At 40.3% G+C, this 15,401-nt stretch overlaps 1 long non-coding RNA gene across 2 annotated transcripts; it reads right to left on the reverse strand.

Annotated features, from left to right (window-relative positions):
• Window positions 1–4,648: 4,648 nt before the first annotated feature.
• On the reverse strand, window positions 4,649–14,646 carry LOC102547024 (uncharacterized). Of its 2 annotated transcripts, none has more exons than XR_010062747.1 (3): window positions 14,162–14,646; window positions 11,224–11,705; window positions 4,649–4,989 (listed from the first exon to the last, which is right to left on the reverse strand). It is a non-coding gene; the product is annotated as an uncharacterized LOC102547024 (long non-coding RNA). The 2 variants fall into 2 exon arrangements; XR_589840.4 differs by having other exon boundaries at window positions 14,150–14,646.
• Window positions 14,647–15,401: the final 755 nt, after the last annotated feature.

The raw sequence follows: 15,401 nt of genomic DNA on the forward strand, positions 1-15,401 counted from the left end.
TCAGCTGTAATGCATTACATAGTACACAGTAGAGGCTTGAGATAAATGTTGGACAGTGTTATGGTTGGAGGGAGGATTACTAATATTCCAAATACTTTTAATAGTTACTACTCAAATATCCTTATGCTACAACATAATATATCTCATTTTTTTATAAAGCAGAGTGGGAGACACATTTATGTACCTGTTAAGCTCAATTATTTACACAAGTCGTTTCTAATTAAGGCATTGTATAATCAAGACTTCAGCTTCTGCTTGACTTATAATACATCTCATTGTCATTTCTACACCTTGTTTCTCCTGACCCAAACTCAGACCTCATTGTTTAACTCTTTTGAATATATCCAACACAACTTAAGTTTGGAGGAAGAACACCTGAGTTCTGACTTTATTAGCACTCTGGGTTTTGCTGAATAGGTCAGGCTGTCTCTGGACCTCCTCATGTAAAATAAGCATTGGGCTATCTGAACAACTCCAAAAACAATTAGCATACTTCAGTCATTTGTGAAGAGTTCAAACTAGACAAGAACTATGGCTAACTAAAGCCTTTTCCATACTCTGAGCAGACCTTCAGAATAATTGAGGAAGCTAAAACAAAAAAGAAGGAAGATTTGAATTTAATATTTTTCAAGAGATGTACATGCAATTAATAGAATTGAAGGAATGAGAAGTAATGAGATTTATCTAAAAAAAAAAAAAAAAAAAAAAAAAAAAAAAAAAAAAAAGCCAGGGAAGTTAGAAGACCTAGGTCCTTCCTCCCCAAACTTTGCATATAATTGGTGAGTATTCCATTTGCTTTTTCGTGTATTCTGGTTATTTTTTACTTTTGACATTTAAAACTGCACATACAGCGTTTCCAAGAGCATTATTTTTACTATTCCAAGAAGAAGCACTAAGTTTCGACATAGCAAATAATTCTATTTGCTATTATACTGTAGTTCACTAAATATTTATTATAGGTCTTAAATGTTTACTAAGTGTGGGTTGTTTAAGTCTTGGTCATCTGATGATGTAACTAATAGCATGTCATTATGTAGAAGGTAAAAAGTGCTTGTACACATAGATTAGCACTGGAGAAGCCAGGAAAGTTAAACTCACAGATGTTCATCAAAGGAAAGAAATGTTTAGCTTGTCCTTCTCCTGGAATGCCGGGAATAGATGGAGTTTACAACCTGGTGATCCACTGCTCTCTGATAAGACAGACTCTGCCCACATCTTCCAGAATTTATGCTCTACTTCTCCAGACCCTTTCCCCCTAAAACTTTGATTAAACATTACTTCTAGGCCATAAAATTCATCCTTGTGAGAGATGTCATTTGTCCTTTCAATAGCCAAAGTGTTAGGTTATCTTAGGACCAGGTTAAATCCTGACTCCTATAGGGATTGCATTTTCCTCAGTCATTCTCCCTAGACCCTTATCTCAAGCATTCTTTGGAAGTCAACAACAAAAAATACAGACAACGCCATATTTACTTTATAAACAGCTTCGGTGTAAAGAGGTCTTAAGTTTTAATGTACCCATGAGGCTGAGTTGTTACCTGAAAATTGTGAGATGCTTACATATGACAAAAATTTATGAGCTGATGTCAGACTTTAAAAGTACTTGCCCAACACCAGTACCTAAAAATCTGAACTGAGTTTCATTTTTGTCTTTTTGTGGATCATTTCCTGCCTGCTGTAAAACCTAAAGGGACCCTCCACATCTGATTAAACTAACACTTCTTTGAAAAGCAGGTATGATGGTCTCATTCAATCTTTCTCATAGGTAAAGTTCTATAGTACATTATGTCCTTACTCCAGAAATGTTTTCTAAAACTGCTGCTCCTACAAGATAGTCTTTTCATTTCCCCTGTCTATTTAAACCTCTTTTCCTCTGAAAGGACTAATCAGCCATGGATTCTGACTTCTGAAAAGAAGGCGAGAGGTTAACCAAGATGAAAGGAAATGCAAATGTCTGTACTGTTGCCTGTTTCTTGTACTCATTTGCATCAGACTTGCAAGGGTTCAATGTCCAGCTGACTCATCCTCCTATCTTATCTCCCCAGAACTGGATCTGTGATATGCAGCAGTGTGTTTTTTTCTTGAATGCGGAGGATCCGACTTCAGATCCTCACGTATTTGTGACCAGAAGCATTTTTACTAACTGAAACATTCCAGCCCCCAGAGGGACACACTGAGAACACCTGTTCTAAAAATAACATGTTCTATAATGGTTTGTTTACTCTTAGTTGTAAATCCCTGAGGTAGGCCAGAAATGTGATACACCCACGTTCTAATACTCAGATATATGATGGTGGATAAATACAAAAGTTTAATTTGTTTGCCAAGCACTTTAAAGGATTAATAAATTCATCTTTCATTGACATCCAAATAAATACAACTTCAAAGTATCCAAGAACTCGCCGTCTAACAGGGCACAATAAGAGAATAAAGTAAGATCAGTGACTCAGGCAAATACACTTTGAAGTCAAGGAAAAGTTTCCCTGAGAAATCTGGGTTAGTCTACTTACAGAGCTTAATTCAAAATGTCTCCTAACCTAGTGTTTTAAAGATAGTTAAAAAGAAGCAATTTAGGTATAATCTCAAATGGACCTGAACCATGTGAACCAACAGAATGGCTGTACTTAGGGAAAGAAGTCAAGACACAGACAAGACAACTATCTACAAACTAAAGAGACCACAAGAATAACCAATGTGGCCAACCTTGATATAGAGCTACTAGCCTCCAATATGTAAGTCAGTTCTGTGGTTTAACCATGCAGTTTGCAATACCCCATAATGGCAACACAAGTGACCACACACAGTCATACACAGATCATACAGAAAAGTTACCCTCTTACTTTTAGAAAAAAGAAGCAAATTTCTATGCAAGGCCCTGTATTTAATTGTTGTCTGCTATAACAGCCATGAAAGGAGTTGGCTTCAAAAACTGTATCATGTTCTCAAAACTAGAATTATGGAATGTTTCACTTGGGTCAAATCAAGGCCCTAGTAGATCTCCCATTCTCCAATATGCTCTGTAGGAAAGTAGCTTCCTCTGTCTCCCCCATCTTTAGTTACTACTGAAATGCTTAGCTTTGGGCCATATCACGCTAACCAGAGTCTGTTTTCACAATTTCTTTTTCCTCTTTATGTCTGATCTCTCTCCGATGCCCCATCACAATGTCATTTGTGAGTGCATTAAGGTCAGGACCTGCCAAATTCATCAAAGATACTCTGTCATCTCGAATCTTTGACTTAATCTCTTTTATATGACCCTTTATATTATGCTTAGAGGTTCAATGAGTAAAGGCTGAATTTTGAACTTGGTTCTATTGGATGGTAGTAAAAACCTTTGATCTAGTAAGGGGTCTTGGGTCAATAGGATCTTGCACTTGAAGGCATGAGTAGAATATATTTCCTCCTCTTTCCGTAATTGTCTGACACCCATGAGTTGAACATTTTGCTATACCATGATCCCACAATATGACTCTTTACCACAGCTACAAAGTAACAGGCTAACCATGGACTGAAGACTCCAAAATTGTGAGCTGAAATAAACCTTTCCCCTTTTTAGTTTGCTTTATCTCTAATGTTTGTTATAATTGTGGAAATCACTGAAAAAAATTGAAACAATTTAAGGGACGCAAGCATAATGTGGCTATCCATTCAGAGGGAGCATCCCACCATGGCAGAGAAGCCATAGCTTCCTGAGTGCATGGGCCCAGGATAGCAAGAGCTTCTGGCATCAGCAGCCTTGGTATGACACCAAGCAAAATCACACAGCCAGTCCCAAGGGAGAGTCAGATTGAAACCCTCTAAAGCTCTTCCTCCATGACGCAATACCTTCAACTCCAAAGGTTCTATGATTACCCAAAACCGTCCCCCTGCCCCCAACATGGAGACCAAGTATTCAAACATTTGAGCCTGAAGGAATACATTTCATATGCAAGTTATAGCATTGTACTGGTATCTTTGGAGTTATTACCACCACACTGTGAGGGGTGAATGAATTCAGATTCACTAATTAATTAGCAATGTTTCATTACTGTTCATTTAGCAGCAGGGAAAATGAAGAGTGTACAGGGAAAGATGAACAGTGACCTCAATTTGGAATTTTAGCTTCCTGTTTTTTAAAGTTGGGTTTTGTATTTGTTATCTGAAGTGTTTTGAACATAAAAGCAGAGTACACATTTAGCCAATTGGAGTAGGTAATTAAAGTGTTTGAACAGACCTTCATATTCTCTGTAAGATTTTATATCCTAGAAATGCTATTATTCCCTACCTGCCTCTGTCTGTCTTCTTAGCCAGCACAAAGACCAGGACAAGTAGCAAGTTGATTGTGTTTTAGACAAGATAATGCTTGTGTGGAAAAAGCACTTTTGACCTCTAAATCTCTGGTGGCATAAGACCTAGAAAGAAAGAGGCAACTTCTGGAGTCTCCTTTAGCCTTTCTGTTCTCCCTGGAATCAGAAACCAAGGCACAATGCTCTTGTCCCCATTTGCTCAGCATGTGACTTCTGCACCTTTGGCTCTTCAAATGCCACCTAAAGTGAACTCTTTGGCTATTTCAAGACGATGTCACAGGTTGTGGTTCCTGTGTTATTAGTAATGATTAATAGTAATAGGAATAACTAAGTAGTCTAGTATTTTATAATACAAAGACCTTGAGGACAATTATTCTTTTAATGTATTAAGAACACAAACTTAAGTAAGAATAAGCCCTTAAGAATCAGCCCTGTCGACTCATGTAATCTTAAAACTATACGGATGGAATAAAATGAGGGAACTGTTACCCCACGTCCCACTGGGGAGCTTAAGTGTTAAAAGACAACATTCATTAAAAAGTATAAAAACATAACATTTAAAATTGAACACATGATTTTTTTCAAGGGGAACAAAGATATCAAGGGAGGAGTAAAGACGCTGAGATGTACATGGTGTAAAGGAATGTTGACGTTAATGGCAAGTGGAAGTAGTTCCTCGTGGGGTTGGAAGAAGTCAAAGAACCTACAGCAAAGAAGAGAGAGTTAATTTTGAACTGTTCAGTACAATTTAGAGCTGTAATCCAGCTACCAGGCAATGAGATAACCTGAGGAAGGATGTGTAAACAACACAATCTGGTGCCCAGTTTGGAGTTTGTCCAACTATATCAGTGACCCAACTTCTAAGTAACTCTCTTATCTTTTTGATTCTATCGATGAGTTACCAAAAATAGATTTTATTATATCAAATAGTGCTACCAATAAAAGCAAACTCAAAAACAGAAGTGTTCAGGTACTCACAGAAATACCTGCTTTTTGTCTTGTCTTGAAATGCACACTGGGGCTGATCAAAATGGTTGAGCTGAGCCCGGCTCTGAAGCCACTCCACACACCCATGCTCAAGCTGAGGCCCAGCTCCTGAAATTACCTAGCCTCGGACCCTGTTCTGATGGCTTCTCTCTGCACTTGGAGTGGGAATTCCGATTTTACAGGACTCACGTTAACACTTAGCTCATCGTAACAGCACTTAGCTCATGCCGCCACATGTTATCTCAGACAGGAAGGCTTTATTTATAGGAATTTATTTGTCATAGCTCTAGAGGCTGCAAGTCCAAGATCAGAGACCAGCAGAGCTGAAGTCTGGAGAAAAACCACTCCTCTTCCTCCTTCTCACATGGCCCCTCATGGGAAAGAGAAAATGAAAACTCTTCACATCTTTTCTGAGGCACTGAGCCTACCATGAAGGAATTATCTTTACCACCTGTTCAAAACTTGTTTTCCAAGGAACCCTGTGTTCAAGGACCATCTCACTGTGAGCAGAAGATTTCAATGTGAATTGTAAGGAGACATCAATCATTCCATATCACCCCAAATATATGAACTCAGTCAAGGAGTTACACCAGAAGCCTGACATGACCCGTCCTGGGAAAGAAATCAATCAGCCAGAACACTGATGTTGTAAACTATTGCAGTTTACAAACTTGCGACAATTCATGACCCTGAATATTCAGCATTAGAAGTAAAGATACTAAAGTCACATTATCCATATAAGTGGGTATCCATTTTAAGTGTTATTCCATATGCTAGATTTATTGGGCTGAATAAAGGACACTAATACTTTGTAACATTAACAAATTTGTCTACTGGTAATGACCTACAAACATAGCTCAAAAGAAATAATTGTTTCAGTGTAGGCTATCCCAAAAATCTAGGGCATCATCCAGCCTTGGAATTCTTGGGCATGGGCTTTTTACTTGGGAAAAACACTGTGTGTGTGTGTGTGTGTGTGTGTGTGTGTGTGTGTGTGTGTGTGTGTGTTGAGGGGTTGTTAAATCTTGTCATAATTCTTGAAATATTTTCAAATCATGTCAATGAACTCTATCTTACTCTTAAACTGAGTGACTTACAAAAACACTCTTCTTTGCACTAGTCACCAAAAAGTAAATACATTTTCTATTCAGAATCTTTTTCAGTGTGCTTTGCCCAGGTGTAATTGGAACTCATTAGATAACAAATATCCCTAAAAGATAAACGCCTGCTAGCACTCTTCCTAGTGCAGGCCTGCTCTCCGCTCGGTCCGTGGGCCACATCGACCTTCCGGCTAAGCAATGCATCTACACTCAGATTCCTCTGAGGTTGCTCACACCGTTCTAGTCTCCTTTCACAGGGCCAGTCCGAATCGCAGTCTGGGCCTCTCTCCTGATTCTCTTTCATTTCTATTACTTTTGTTGGTTTGGTTTGGTTTTTCTTTTCTATCACTGACATTAGTCCTAATATACTTCTTACTATACTGTGATACCTTTTCTGAGTACCTGAACTGATGAAATTATATACAAATTTAGGAACAGGACTCAGGCCCACGTAAGCATAGGCCTTATCTCCACACAGTTTCCCTTCACCATTAGACTGAAATAGTCTACTAAATATAAATGTGTTTTGTCTACTCATTTCCATTTATTTTTACTAAAAACATTTGTTTTACATGGAACTCTTTTCTGGAAACAGAGGTAAAGTCAGTTACTGCCAATTATTCTCCCTGATCCTGCTAGCACCGTCATGCTCCATTATGACAACTAGCAAAATAGGACTGTAGAGTTCTGTGTTGATGAGGACAACCAGGGCTTTTGTGTCACAATGATAGGAAGAATCCAGAGTAATCCACATAAATCTGGGAGGTATTTGTGACTCTGTCTTATTTCACTTCACCCAATGCAAATTGAAAGGGAGAAAATTATTCTGGAATTGGTCTTGTGGAAGAAAGCTGTATGAATTATGCTTAAGTACAACATAAGAATAAATCTAAATTCATCTTCCAATGCCATTTTCCCTAAAACTCTTTTGCTAGTTATAGGACCAACCCAAGTATTCTGATACTTACATTTTGACTTCAGTTAGATCTAATCAACCTGTGGAAGCTTGGTTTTATTTGGTATTGGTATCAAACCCTGAAACCTGAAAGCATTATGAAATGCATAAAGCTGAGCAAGACTCTTTTCATGTAATAACGTAAGTAAGACTTCACTAGCAAGGACTAACCAAGTTTCCAGTGCCAAGCCTTGTTACCCTCTTGCTGAACAGGTCTTAAGATCGATTAGAGAGTCGTTGGTTCGGACCAAGGTAAGCATGCGATTATTGCTCCCTTGGGGCTAATATGCCTTGCTGGTCATTGATGTGGTTCATAGAAATCATAACTGAGTAGGACCACTGATTGTCTCCCTCCTTTGGAAGTTTGGATGGTGCCTTCTAGTACCCTGAAAACTACTCCTCAGGGAGTAGGCACTTGCATACAGATTACGGGTCTTTGGGCCCTGTTTCTGAAGTGCATGTTGTGTTTAGCAATAGTGACTTAACTTCTACCTCTGTGAGCGGAAGCAGCCAAGGGCAACAACAATAAGCTGAATGTTTGGGGGTCCCTTGTACAGCCTTCATCAACAACTGAAAGGATGGTTTCTCATGTCCAATACTGCGGTTTTGTTAGGTGGTCAAAGTTAAAAAAAAGAAAAAAGAAATTTGTCTACCTTGTTATATCTCTTTTTTCTATTTAGAAAGGGTTACTAAGCCACTATCAATACTGATTTTATTATTTTCAAGTTATTCCTTATCATTTATTGAAAAAAAATACTACCCAAACTGTACAAGTTAACTCCAAATTATTCCATTTTTTAAAAGTAAAATTCCTGTGTGCCACTGTGCTTGGAAACAGGCAACCTTGGGAAGTAGGAGATGGTCTCTTGAATAGGAAGTAGGTCTCTTGAATGTACAAGAGACCTGGTGAGAGACTCTCAGAACTCAAAGGGAGGACCTTAGATGAAATGGGGAGAGGGAACTCATAGAATCTACCTCCAGTAGAAAGACAGGACATCAAGTGAAGGAATGGTGTTGCCATCCCTCGGTCAAAAACTCTGACCCAGAATTGTTCCTGTCTGAAAGAACTGCAGGACAAAAATGGAAAGGAGCCTGAGGGAAAGGAGGTCCAGTGACCTTGGAATCCATCTCAAGGAGAGGCCCCAAGGCCTGACACTATTACTGATGCTATGGTATGCTTACAAACAGGACCCTTTCATGACTGCCCTCTGAAAGACCCAACAAACAGCTGAAAGTGTCAGACTCAGATATTTACACCCAACCAACAGAAGCTGCTGATCCCTGTGGTTGAATTAGGGAAAAAATGGAAGAAGCTGAGGAGGAGGGCAAACCCATAGGAAGATTAGCAGTCTCAACTAACCTGAACCCCTGAGATCTCTGAGAGACTGGATCACCAACCAGGCAGCATACACCAGCTGATATGAGACCCCCAACACATATACAGCAGAGGACTGCTGGGTCTAGGTTCAGTCAGAGAAGATGCACCTAACCCTGGAGAGACTGGAGGCCCCAGAGAGTTTAGAGGTCTGGTGGGATGGGGCAGATGGGTGGGGACATCCTCCTGGAGATGGGGGCTGGGGAGGAGGAGGAGGTATGGGATGGGGAACAGTCAAAGGGAGGACTGGGAGGAGGATAAAGGCTGGACTGTAAAAAATGATTAAATAATAATAATAAAAGTTATTGAGTTAAAATGTTATACATTAATACAAAATAAATTAATAAAAATATTCAGTGATTAAAAAAACAACAAAGTAAAATTTCTGTTCTAAGAACAGTTATCAATCAGAGTTATGTTTCTTCCCACTGAAAAGCTACAGGAAAGTTGTTGATGATGAGCTAGGCAAAGTAACTCAGAGACTTGGGAGGAAAGCATAGGGCACTGCAAGTGACCCAGTTCAAGTGACAGGACACAAAAGGCAAAAGGCTGAGAAAGGGGACCAGGACCTGTGTGCCACGAGCACCTCTGCTACCTTAGAGGACTTCTTGGCCTCTCTGGAGCTCATTTTGTCCACCTCTATACTGAGAGGAAAGACTGTTAGGATGTCTGTAGATCTCTTCTGAACTGACAAAGCTACTTCGCTTGAGTACTTAGAGCCCCGGACAGAGGTGAATCCTTCAGAGGTGTAGAGTGGCCACATATAGAGAAACGAGGCATAGAACTTGTACTGTGGCTGTGTACTACACACAGTCCATGGAAGAAAGGAGCTAAACCTAAGCAGGGTTTAGATTATTCCTGTCTCAATCTTTAACTTTACCCTGAACATCCCGGCTGCAGAGTTTCCACCAAAGGTCACTAAAGGCTCAGGGGTTACAACAGGCTTCCTTCAGTAAGAATATTCCTAATTTTATCCATTATGCTTTTGCACATGTTGCCCAAATATATTCAATGTATTTGAACTTTTATTTTCAGAACCATTATTTTAAAACACATAAGGTAGAAAGTCTTTAACTCTGGGATCATATAATCTAGTGTTCTTTATTTAATCTGGAAAACATGTTATTTTTACGATGGATGGCATCCGCTCGTGTATTTTCCTAATTTTGAAGATAAATCTGTATTCAAGTCATAACACATGAAAGAGGTGAAGATATAAAATTAGGTGATGATATAGAATGTCAATTTTATGAGAGAACCAAGATAAATTTTCCATTGTACTCCAATTTGCTGCCTAAAATAACCCAATCTAAGAAGTGTTACGTCATTTTTTTCATGATGCCAGGTTGAATGGGCTGTGTGAAGCCATACTAGTGAGAGGAAGCAGTAAGAACAGTCAGGCAACATACAAATATGAAAGTCTGTAAGGCCGCAAGTTCCACACCTAGTGGCAGGTGATTAAAACAGCAGGACATGAACCCCCGACAAAGAGTGGGAATTGGGCCAATGTGGAGGAGAAAAGGCACTGGGTTGGGGGAAAGAGTCTTTGAAAAACTCCCAGAGACAAAAACAAAAACAAAAACAAAACAGATGGGATTAAGATTAAGTATAAAAATTGGGTGAATGGGAACAGATTACAGAAAAAGGCAAAAAGTTGTCATGTAAGTGGGACCATAGCATGAGGTAAATATGCGTTCACTGAACCTTAATTTCCAAACCTGTTCATTCATATATATATATATATATATATATATATATATATATATTCCAAATTTTACCTCTGCAGATACTAAACTGGCTGATTTAATGTGAATTTGACACAAACTAGTATCTTCAGAAAGGAGAGAGACTCAATTGAGTAAGCATCTCCATAAAATCAGGCTGTAGGCAAGCCAGTGTGGCATTTTTTAAAATTAATGATTGACTGGGGAGGACCCAGCCCATTGTGCCATCCCTGGGCTCGTGGTTTTGGGTTGTACAAGAAAGCAAGCTGAGCGAGCCATGATGAGCCAGGCGGTAAACAACATCCCTCCGTGGCCTCTGCATCAGCATCTGCCTCCAGATTCTGCCCTGTTTTAAGCTCCTGTCCTGACTCCCTTTGATGATGAACAGCGATGTGAAAGTCAAAGCTAGTAAATCTATCCCTCCCCAATTTGCTTTTGGTTGCCCAAGACGGACGTGTGTATCCATAGAGAGCTGATAATCTCAGACTTAGAGACGCTTCGTTTTACAATGAGCTGTGCTGAAGGTAGAGATCCATAGCTTTTTAAGGTTCTGACAATAAATACAGCCAAGTACTAAGTCCTAAACAGAACATTCATATCAATACCTCTAAGGCCCAGGGAACACTGAGGGGGTAGAAAGTTAGAAAAGGGAGCCACAAAATAGCATTTTCTGGGCATGACACAGCCATTGCAGTCATCTCTCACAGCTGCTGTGGCTGTCTGCCTCAGAACTGCCCAAGATGGCCTGAGAGCAGTCAACCATGAATGGAGAACATCGCATGGACTTAGCACTTACCTGAACTAATGGTTCCTGGTGTGTTCTGGGGTATGGCATTTGTTGTCTTCAGTTGTGTGAACTCACCAGGCTCCAATGGACGGTTCAACAGTCACAGTCACATAGATGGGTCTGGTTAAACTCAGTGGTTCACCAAAAATAACAAAAGGCATGTATAAGAAATGGAGTTGTTAGGGAGGAGGAGAAACTGATGGAGGTAAGGGAAACAAGAGATGTTGGGGAGGTGAGAGTAATCACAATGTATTGCATACATGTATGTGGTGGCCTGAATAGGTTTGGCCTCTATACACTCAAGTGTTTGAATGCTTGGCCCATGGGGAGTGGCATTATTAGGAGATGTGACCTTATTGGAGGAGGTGTGGCCTTGTTGAAGGAAGTGTGTCACTGTAGGTCGGCTTTGAGGCTTCCTATGCTCAGGCTTCACTCAGTGGGAAAGATGGCCTCTTTCTGGCTGCCTGGGGAAGACGGTCTCCCTCTGCCGCCTGTGAAACAAGAAGTAGAACTATTGGCTCCTCTAGCACCATGTCTGCCTGCACACCACCACGCTTCCTGCCATGATGATAAAGGACTGAACCTCTAGAACTCTAGGCCAGTCCTAGTTAAATGTTTGCCTTTATAAGAGATGCTTTGGTCATGGTGTCCCTTCACAGCAATGGAACCCTAAGACAATGTATGACACCATCAAAGAACAGATTTAGTAAGTTATAAAAAACACGTTTAGAAGTGTATTGACATTTTTGTGAAAAGGAAAAAGAGTCTTAAGATAAAGGGATTTGCTAGTATTTCTTAACTGTTTTCTGCCTGTGCTCTTAAGACTGTTCTGTTATGAGTAAAATGCTTTGGTGCTTGGCAAGGAATGGCCATGAATAAAATGCTTTGTTGCTTGGCAAGGAGTGGCCACAGCAAGAATACTCACAAGCTGCTCCCAAGCCACAGATTTCCACGCCTTTCTGCATGATCCATTAGGAAATTCATGCGTGGCTCTTATAGGATATAAGCCTTAGTTAGCCATGTTCCCTGGGGGTCGTTGGCAAAAATAAGACATGACTCACTTGACAGAATTAGGATCCTGGGTTTTTTGCTTCTATTTTTAATGATATTAGATCCAGAGTATTTAAGTTATTAATGACAAACTTCTTGGTATGATAACACAACAAGAATGCCAAACCACAGTTTCTCTGGAGTATAAATTGCACAAAAGCTTGGCCAGGTTAGGATCGGTGTGTATAACAGTTGGGTAGGGTTAGTGACCTAACCATCCTCTCCATGTAAGAGGCTAGTCATGCAATATGGCATGTGCTAGGCTAACCCCAAATTAAAGAAGCTTTTAAGAAACACAGATCCACACTGTACTTTGATCCTTTGTCAAGGGGGCCTTGTTAGATAGATGAGACTGTGCCTTGGACCTGAAAGCCAGTGTTGCAGAGACAGTGGGAGTCTATCCAACTTTTGATCAGATACGATGACTTCAAGTCTTTATTTTGTTTTCTTATTGCTTGTGGTGGTTTGAGTATGTTTGATCCCCATGGTTTCAAGTGTTTCAATGCTTGGCCATAGAGAGTGACACTATTAGGAGGTGTGGTCTTACTGGAGTGGTCTGGCCTTGTTGGAGGAAGTGTGTCGCTTTTTAGCTCAAGCTCTACACAGTGTGGAATCACAGTCTCCTCCTGGCTGCCTTCAGATCAAGATGTTTTGATTCCTCCACTACTGTGTCTGCTGCCATGCTTCCCGAATTGATGATAATGGACTAAACCTCAGAAACTGTAAGCCAGCACCAATGAAATGTTTGCTTTTCTAAGAGTTGCCTTGGTCACGGTGTCTCTTCACAGCAGTGAAACCTTAACTAAGACATTGCTTTATTGTTGGGAAAGTGCTACTGAAAATAATGGAGGAAAAAAAATCTACAAAACAAACCTAGTATTCAGCCATGTTGACGTTCCTTTTTCTTGGATATTTTTTTATTTACATTTCAAATGTAATCCCCTTTACCAGTTTCCCATCCATAAACCCACATCCCACCCCCTTCTTCTATGAGGGTGCTCCCTCACCCATCCACCCACCCCTTCCCACCTCCCTGTCCTTCATTTCCCTCTGTTTTTGTCAGGCTCTGGCAGAGCCCCTCAGGAGACAGCTATGCCAGGCTCCTGTCAGCCTGCACTTCTTGGCATCAGCAATATTGTCTGGGTTTGGTGGCTATATGTATATGGGCTGGATCCCCAGGTGGGGCAGTCTCTAGATGACCTTTCCTTCAGTCTCTGCTCAAAACTTTGTCTCCGTATTTCCTCCTATGAATATTTTTGTTCCCCCTTCTACAAAGGACTTAAGCATCCACACTTTGGTCATCCTTCTTCTTGAACTTCATGTGGTCTATGGATTGTGTCTTGGGTAATCAGAGCTTTTGGGCTAATATCCACTTATCAGTGAGTGCATACCATGTGTGTTCTTTTGTGACTGAGTTACCTCACTCAGGATGATATTTTCCAGTTCCATCCATTTGCCTATGAATTTCATTGAAGTCATTGTTTTTAATAGCTGAGTCATGATGTCGACTTTTTATTGTGATCAAAACTCCACAGCATGGTTCAAATGTATCATAGTTCTGCTTTGACCAACTTGTAAGTTTCCTATCTAGGCATAAAGTTGAGGTTGGGGTATAAAAGGAAATAAATCAGATTCTACTTTAGGAAAAAAATAAGACTGTGTGGTAGTGCATTTCAGTGTGAGGGGAATAAGTATTTTAGAACTTTCTTAAAGTGCATCTCAAAATCTCTTAAATCACCTTAAGCAAGCAAATGTAAATGAGGGAGTGCATCATCTTAAACACCTAGTGTGTTGAGGGCCAGCTAGAAATGGATGGAGGACAACATGTACTGTCATTAAGCTCTTGTCTCTATGACCAGGCCTGCTTGCCTTTCCCTTGACTCACCTGAAGCCTCACCTGAAGCAGACAGGTTAGGAGAGCTCAGGAGATGTGTCCAGACAATGCCCCGGTTAAGCAAAGAAGGCACAGGTGCTGACTCTGACAGCCTACACACATACAAGGAACAGCGTCACGTGTGGGGACATTCCTGAGCATGCTCAGTCGTGTAATTCATTCCTGAGCATGCTCAGTCGTGTAATTCATTTCTGAGCATGCTCAGTCGTGTAATTCATTCCTGAGCATGCTCAGTCGTGTAATTCATTTCTGAGCATGCTCAATTCAAGGTCACAGTTTTTAAAAGAAAGATGACACACACTTTTGGGTATGTCGAGTTCAAGAAGTTGAGAGTACAGGGTTGAAAGGTTGAGGCAGAAGACAGAGTATGCAGAAATGGTTCCATCACAAATTTTTAGCTAGAAAAAGGAGAGAGGAGTCTGTGGTATTTAGTGTAAAAAAAATCCCTCAAAGGTATTTGTCTGCCTTAGGGGTTGTCTTAGTTACTATTGCTGTGAACAAACACCATAGCACAAAGCAACTTGGAGAGGAAAGGGCTTGTTTCACTCATACTTCCATATAAACAGTTCATCATTGAAAGATGTGAGGGAAGGGATTTAAGAAGATCAGGAACCTAGAGGCAGAAGCTGATAGAGAAATCATACAGGGGTGTTGCTTACTGCCTTGCTCTCAATCACTTGCTCAGCCTGCTTACTTATAGAAACCAAGACCACCAGCCCAGGGATAGAACCATTCACAATAGACTGGGCCCTCCCCCATTAATCACTAATTAAGAAAACGTGCTATAGGCTTGCTGAAAGCCCTATATTGTGGAGGCATTTTTCTCAGATGAGGATTCCTCCTTTCAGGTGACTCTAGTCTGGGGTAAATTGGCATAAAACTGTGCCAAGTTACATAAAGCAGAGGCTAACATCATCATCCTGAGCTTGGTTGACCTGCCAAAAGGAAGTGATATAATTACTCCAGAAGAAAAAGGTAATCAAGTAATCATGAGTTTCGATAAATTAATAATCAATTAAAGATAACATCTCAGGAAAATTAAAAAATTGAGTCTTTTTCATTAATTTATTCATTTACTTTTCATCATGATCAAAGCTTCCCCTCCCTGGTATCTTCCCAGTCCCCCACTCCCCTCACCTTCCTCCATACCACTCTGTCTCTCCTCAGGGAAGGAGAGGCATCCCATGAATATCAGCCAGTCTTGGCATATCAAGACACAACTGGACTAGGTGCATCTTCTAAT

Source organism: Rattus norvegicus, chromosome 1, assembly GCF_036323735.1.
Source record: "Rattus norvegicus strain BN/NHsdMcwi chromosome 1, GRCr8, whole genome shotgun sequence".
Classification (NCBI taxonomy): Eukaryota; Metazoa; Chordata; class Mammalia; order Rodentia; family Muridae; genus Rattus; species Rattus norvegicus.